This window comes from Pongo abelii, chromosome 3 (genome assembly GCF_028885655.2).
Source record: "Pongo abelii isolate AG06213 chromosome 3, NHGRI_mPonAbe1-v2.0_pri, whole genome shotgun sequence".
NCBI classification, from domain to species: domain Eukaryota; kingdom Metazoa; phylum Chordata; class Mammalia; order Primates; family Hominidae; genus Pongo; species Pongo abelii.
In genome coordinates, this window is record NC_071988.2 from 5,762,553 (window position 1) to 5,770,415 (window position 7,863).

Genomic DNA, 7,863 nt, shown 5'->3' on the forward strand with positions numbered 1-7,863 from the left:
CAAACTGAACACCAGCTTCTCAGTGTGCACACATTCCTGGAACAGGGTATCCATATCTTCACCCCAGTACAGTGCCCTTTCAGGAGCAATACTAGCAACCGTGCCTGCTACCATTGAGTGTGCACTATGAGCCCCGTGCAGGGCTGTCAGCTCCCTGAACCCGTGCAACGTCCTGGGGGCCTGTGATGTCCCCCATTGTTTTTAGGTGACGAAGTGGAGGCTAAGAGGTGGGGAGAAGTGAGTTGCCCCTGACCACAGAACCCAGTGGGGGTTAAAACCTGGGTCCATCAAACTCTAACACTGGTGCCCCAGACATCCCCAGAGAAGTCCCTTCAGGTAACAGAGCCCGAGGTGCAGCCTGTGACAGTAGCGAGGGGCCAGGAATCCACTGGGGTCACCGGCCATGCAGAGTGAAAGAGCAGGATGGATGGGAGAGTCCCAGCTGACATCGCGCTCACCTGCTCCTCTCAGAAGTGATTCAGCCCCCGTGATGACCCTGGAGCTCAGCGTGCCAGCTCAGTGGATTCTCCCACAGACCCGGAGGGAAGCCTGGTGAGCCCCATCTCTTAAGGGGAATATAAGCCCGAGTCACATGGCAGAAGCTGGTGGAAGCAGGGCTGGGATCACAGTATGACCCCACGGCCCTTCCTCATCCCCTCCACATCCCCTCCACACTGCGCTCACGTCACCTCCCAGGCACCTGCACGTCATCACCTCCACATCACCTATCCAATGCCTTCATGTCACCTCCACAGCATCACAATGACATCCCCTCACCTCCATAACACCGTCACATCACCTGTACGTCACCATCATGGTATCTCCACATCCCCTCCCCAGCAGCTCAGCATCCCTCCTCCTCACCTCCACATCACCTGAGCTTTACTCCACAGCGCCTCCATGTTGCCTTCAATATTACCCTGTCTGGTTTATATCTTCTTTCCATCTCTTTTTCGTTTCATGTTTAATAATTCTTTTTTTTTTTGAGACAGAATCTCACTCTGTTGCCCAGACTGGAGTGCAATGGCACAATCTCAGCTCACTGCAACCTCTGCCTCCTGGATTCAAGCAGTTCTCCTGCCTTAGCCTCCTGAGTAGCTGGGACTACAGGTGTGCACCACCACGCCCAGCTAATTTCTGTGTTTTTAGTAGAGACGGGGTTTTGCCATGTTGGCCAGGCTGGTCTCAAACTCCTGACCTCAGATGATCCACTTGCCTTGGCCTAATAATTCTTTATTTGATGTTTCTCAAGTTATAAAATAAAGCTGGGCATGGTGGCTCTTGCCTGTAATCCCAGCACTTTGGGAGGCCAAGGCGGGTGGATCACCTGAGGTCAGGAGTTCAAGACCAACCTGGCCAACATGGTAAAGCCCTGTCTCTACAAAACTACAAAAATTAGCCAGGCGTGGTGGCAGGTGCCTGTAATCCCAGTTACTCGGGAGGCTGAGGTGGAAGAATCACCTGAACCCGGGAGGCGGAGGTTGCAGTGAGCCAAGATTGTGCCATTGCACTCCAGTCTGGGTGACAGAGCGAGACTCAGTCTCAAAAAATAAATAATAAATTAATTAAAGTAAATCATGGGTGACTGACATTGATCAAAACAATATGAAGACGTGAGAAGGCAAAGTCCGTCCCCACCCTCCTCGCCCCACAGTCCACCCTCTGTATGTGCCATCTCCTGGTGTGACTGGTACCACAGCCTGACCCACAGTCTTCCTGCCGGGCTCCTGGTCTCTGCAAGCCTATATGAGAAATGCCCACATGCAGAGAGAGTTTGTTTGATGCTTTTTGACTGGAAAAGAAAATCAATAGTTTGATTATTAGGCACTGGCTCTTTCCTCCTCAATCATACATCAGGGCCGTCCCTGCAAGTCTGTCAACACTCACCCACTGCAATCATTTTTCCATTTTTCTGACTTCATTTTTTCTGATCGCACTAAGTCCCCCAAATATCATTGTCACCCCTTGGAATTTTAGCTCCTCCCTGGTGGGGATTCCTCGGTGCCTTTGTTCATGTCGTTGCCTCACCCAGGGGCTCAGGGCCCAAGAGGGCATGGGGTCTCCACCAAGAAATGACATTAATAGTTAGATAATAATTGATCATTAATCATTGTGCTCCATAACAGACAACCCATACTTGCCGTGGCAACTGGAACATCACCCAGACCCGGCAGAACAGCCAGGGGAGGCTGGAAGTCCAGGGCTAGCCCTGCTGATGTCCCAGGGAACGGGCAGGTGGACATGGCTCTGCACTTAGTGAGCTGGGGGGGCAAGAATCCCCAACTGAACTCTCTCCATGGGAAGGTTCACTTCCCATCTATGGCTCTTTTTTTTTTTTATCGATTAATAAGTGAGCCTTCTTTTCTATCAATTTAAAAAATTCATCTTGTCCAGGTGTGGTGGCTCTCACCTGTAACCCCAGTGCTTTGGGAGGCCAAGGCTTGAGGCCAGGAGTTTTGAGACCAGCCTGGCAACATAATGAGACTCCATCTGTATAAGTAATAAAAGGAATTAGCCAGGTAAAGTGGCAGCATACACCTGTGATCCCAGCTACTCAGGAGGCTGAGGTGGGAGGATCCCTTGAGCCCAGGAGTTAGAGGTTGTACTGAGCCATGATGGCACACTACACTCCAGCGTGGGTGACAGAATGAGACCCTGTCTCAAAAAAAAAAAAAAAAAATTGAGTTTCTGTAATGATGCTTTTGCAAAATAAATAACAATCAACATAAAAAGTAAATAAATAAATAAGCCAGATGCAGTGGCTCAGGCCTATAATCCCAGCAACTCAGGAGGCCGAGGCAGGAGGATCCCGCAGGTCAGAAGTTCAAGACCAGCCTGGGCAACATAGTGAGACCCCATCTCTTGAAAAAAAATTGTTTAATTAGCCAGGTGTGGTGGTGCATGCCTGTGGTCCCAGCTACTCAGGGGGCTGAGTCAGGAGGACTGCTTGAGCCCAGGAGGTCAAGGCTGCAGCGAGCTATGATGGCACCACTGCACTCCAGCCTGGGTGACAGAGGGAGATTCCAACTCTAAGAAAAATAAGTAGCATTAATTAAATAAAATGAAACATTCAAAAAATAACTCCTATTTCAGGCCCACATCTAATGCCACCTCCTTGGAGAAGCCTTCCATGACATGATCCTGCTCAAAATTCTCCCTCCTCCTGTATGAGCCACAGCCTCTGATGGCTTCCCGCGGTGGCGTCCAGGGTGGCTGTGCAGGCCGTGACTCGTGCTTGTTGAGGACCCTGGCATGATGCCCTCCATTCAGGTGGAATCAGAGGCAAAACAAGGGCCACTGGCCGGAGCTGTGGAAAGGGTGGTTGGCTCAGTCTCCGGGAGAGCTTGCTCTCGGAGTTGTCCACGGAGGCCTCCCTGTCAGGAAAGGAGCTCCCTGTTCCTGGGATGGGCAAGCCAAGGAGCAGGAGGACCGGTCTTCCCGTGCAGCCATAACAAAGCCCCACAGACCACAGGGCACAAACAACAGAAATGGTTTCCTCACACTTCTGGAGGCTGGGGGTCCAAGGTCAAGGTGCTGGCAGGGCTGGTTCCTTCTGAGGCCTCACTCCTCGGCCTCGGTCCTCACAGGGTCTTCCCTCTGTATGTGTCTGTGTCCTAATCTCCTCTTCCTATAAAGACACCAGTCAGATTGGACTGAGGCCCACCCACATGACCTCACTTTGCCTTAATTATCTCCTTCAAGACCCTCATTCCAAATGATACTGGGGGGATGTGAGGGCGATCTGGCTGCAACATCTGTCACGCCATTGATTGCCAGGGTTGATTCGACTGATCTTGTTGGCTAGATGGGTGTCCCCTTCCTCCCTCACTGCTCCACGTGCATCCCTCCCAAAGCTGCGTGCTCCATCGACCATCCCCAACAGAGGAGGACCGGTCTTTGGTCAAGTGTATATGAGTAGCTGCACTCCCCTGCTAGAACCTCCAAACAAGCTCTCAAGGTCCAAATGACACTGGGGGTTAGGGCTTCAACACAGGAATTTGGGGTGCACAATTCAACCCATCAGCTATGGCCTCGCGTGAGATGGGGCAGAAACTTCAACCATTACAGCTGCGACTTCCTGCTGGAGGTGCTATGAAGCCAGGACCCGTCTTTTGTGGCTACCCTGGGGGTCAGGAGACCTGGGCCCTCATCCCAGCCCCTCTGTGCCTGTGCTTTGGGGCCTTGGCTGAGTCTCTGCTTCCATGAGCCCCTTGTCCTCTCCATTCTGTCAGGACATGTGGTCCAAGGCCCATCGTGGCCCAGGAAAGGGAGGGTGCCCACCCAGCACCTTCATGGCCAGCTCCAGGACTGGCACAACTGGAGCAAAGCCACTCCTGGTCCCCAAAGATGCGGGAACAGAAGGCCAGGAGGGCGTCCCCCTTCACCATTGCTGCCATACTGGCCACCGCTTGGTGACTCCACAGCAGTCATGCATCACAGACGACCATTCAAGCCACTCTGTCTCAGCCCACTGGCCCTGCCTCAGAAGGCCAAGGCATTGCCAAGGTCATAGTTCCCTCACCACTGGGAGGAGGCCTGAACCACGCCACGGTAGACAGACCCATGGGGCTGCCTGGTTTGCTAATACTGCTTATCATTCCATCCTTATAAGAAAAACAAAGCAGCAAAGGTTCGTTGCAGAAAATTTAGAAAATGCAGAAATGAAAGAATTAAAGTCACCTGCCATCCCCAGGCCCAGCAAAATGACATCTTGGCATCCTCGCCTCTCTCTTGCTTTATGCAAAAATGGCCTGATGGCAGCTGGCCAACCAGCCTTGGGCTCCCCAACCACAGAGCATGGCCTGGTACCAGGGACTTTGCTGCAGGCTCTGGAGTAGCCCGGAACTCGAGGCATTCCCTGCCACACCCATGACAAGCCTCTTGACAGCGTGTCCCCTCAGAGATCACCTTCTCCCAGGTCTCCCTCGGCCACACCATCCCCCAGGGCTGCTGTCCTTCTCTGTCTTTGCCCCACCCCATGTCCAGCCCTCCTGATTCCAGCTTCTCCTCTGCAGGGCCCCCAGCATCGGGCCACAGCCACACCCTCATCAGGCAGCTTGGTATATGTCCCTCCCTGATCAGAAGCCAGCTTTCATCAAGTGAATCCAGCTCAACTCTCATTAGTCCAGCACCTGCTAGGTGCCAGACCCTGCATCAATGCTAGGGATACACAGGGAAACAGAGTCCTCAGCCTCAAGGACCCTGTAGTCTGAGGGTCAGAGTTGGAATGAACCCATGGAAAGGGGCAGGCACAGCATGTGATGCACCACTCTGCAGAGGAGGTCGGCTTAGAAACTGCCTGTCTAACCATGGACAGAAAGCACTGTGAGGACAGGGGCAGGCTCGTCCTCCTGCCCCCTCCAGGCCCCTCCACAGTGGTGCCCAGCCCAGAGTGGCCCCCATCCTAGGCTCAGCACTGGCTAAAAGCTGCCCCCAGGGTGCACTCATTCCAGGCACTAGTGGCCGCTGTGCACATGGACAACAGGGCTCTGGAAGCCCCGGTGTGGCCCCAGAAGAGACTCAGGTGCTAGGCAGGAGACCCAAGGACTTACGTAGAGAGCCCTCTGCTCCACACCCTGAAATAGTCCCTCCATCTCGTTCCTTGATTTTCTACAAAATTAGAATTTTGCTGTATAAATGTCTCATATTTTGCCTTTTTGGAAAGTACACCCCACGATGTGTTCTGTCCGATTTAGAATGTTCCCACCCAGGGCTGCAGGATGCACTTAGCTGCTTCTCTCTGGCTGATGTCCAGGTGTTGTATTTGTCTGTTTTCACGCTGCCGATAAAGACATACCTGAGACTGGGCAATTTACAAAAGAAAGGGGTTTAATGGACTTACAGTTTCACATGGCTGAGGAGGCCTCACAATCATGGTGGAAGGTAAAAGTCACTTCTTACATGGCAGCAGCAAGAGAGAGAACTTGTGCAGGGAAACTCCCATTTTTAAGACCATCAGATCTCTTGAGACTCATTCACTATCACAAAAACAGCACAGGAAAGACCTGCCCCCATAAATTCAATCATCTCCCACTGGGGTTCCTCCCATGACACATGGAAATTGTAGGAGTTACAATTCAAGATGAGATTTGGGTGGGAACATGGCCAAACCATATCAGGTGTTTTGTTTTGTTTTGTTTCTCCTGTTGAGATGGCCTCAAGGCATGGGGAAGCATCCTTACCCCCACCTAAGCTCAGTGCCCTGGAGGCTGAGCTGCTCTGGGATCTGGCAGCATCCAGCTCCTGCCTTGTGTGTCCCCATCCAGTGACAGGAGCCCCATGGCTGAGCTCCTGCCCCTACCCCCATCCCTGGTTAATGGAAGGAGTGAAGGGATTCAGGGAGAGGCCTGGGGGCCAGGGCAAGCTGGCAGCAAGTCCTGCTCCCTTGGAGTCTAGAGCAGATGCAAACGATTTGTATCTGCCAAGGGCTCTGAGGACTAGAAGGGAGAGGGTCCCCTCCCAGGGCACACAGCAAGGGTCTCCACCCCTCCTGATAGCTGCCTCCACCTTCCACCTAACCCTGTTCAGGGGATGGAGAGCTCAGATTACTAAATTAAGGAGGTAGCAGCCCCTCTGGACTGGATTCTGCTCAGCCAGTGGCATGGGTGGGTGCACCTGCTTCAGTAAAACCTCTGTTCTGCCAGCCTAGGGCCTCTATCTTTATGGGGAGGCGCCACCAGCATAGGAAGACAGGAGCAGGCTTGGGGTGTCAGCAAGAGCCTAGAGTAGGGTAGGGATTGGGTCCTGGCAAGGGGCACCTGGAGATAGAGCCATTCATTCATTCATTCATTCCCTCCCTCACCGGGTGAGTGGCGCCTACACCTGCCAGGTTCTCTCTAGGTGCTAGGGACACAACAGTGGCCAAGTCCCCACCCTCATGAGCTGATGCTCCAGTGAGGGAGGAGGAGACAATAAGCCTGTGCCAGATACAAAATTCAGCTGCTGATGAAGATGGAGAAAAGCAGGCCTCGATCCCAGAAATCATCTAACACCTACAGGGTTTGGACTGGCCCTGGATGAAGCGGGGACAGGGATGGCTGGAAATGAGAGACAGGGCCAGTTCCACCTGTGATCTAAAAGCCTTCTCTGGAAGGGATGGACAGAGGCAGATTGGAGGGAGATGCCAAGACCAGGCAGGAGGCGGCTGTAATAACCCAGGGAGAGAGGCTGGTGGGCTGGCCCTGGCGGCTCAGGGGGCAGAGAGAAGGGGTGGGTGGAAGAAGCAGCCAGGGCCAGACCAGCGGGCACTGCTGCACATCCACACCAGGGAGCAGGCAGTGAGCTGGCCCTCAAAATCAGACACCACCCACCGCTGCTGCCCAGGGGACAGGCTGGGCAGCAGGGCATCTTCCTGCTGCCCCTGGCAAACCTCAGGTCAAAGGTCAATGTTTTGAGCAGAAAAATTCACCAAAGAATAAGGATCTGGGGCGGGGTGGAAATAGGAAAATGATTGCCTCTGCTTGGTGGATTCCATGCTGCTTTAAATAAGGAGCTGAAATGCACATGACTCTGTGTTAGGAGACGGGAGATCTGCGCGCAGTCACAGTCAGTCCTGGGGAGGGGGTGTCCACAGGGGTCACGCCGGCTTAAAGAGGGGAGGACAAGGGCCGAGGTGTGGTAGGGGTGGCTGGAGCGGAGTCTAGTGGGTCGGGCAGTAAGAACCGCATGCCTCTCAGGTGCTGCCCTGCATGTCGGGGAGGAGGGCAGAGGGAGTCCGAGGCTGGACAGGAAATGCTCCTCCTGTGGCCTGGGAAGCCGGGCAATGGTGCCATTCTCATCCTCACTGTCAACAGGACAGGCACTGTTCTCACCCCACACCGAGCAATGCATGTCATCCTCTCTTCCACTCTGCCAGGGAGGAGC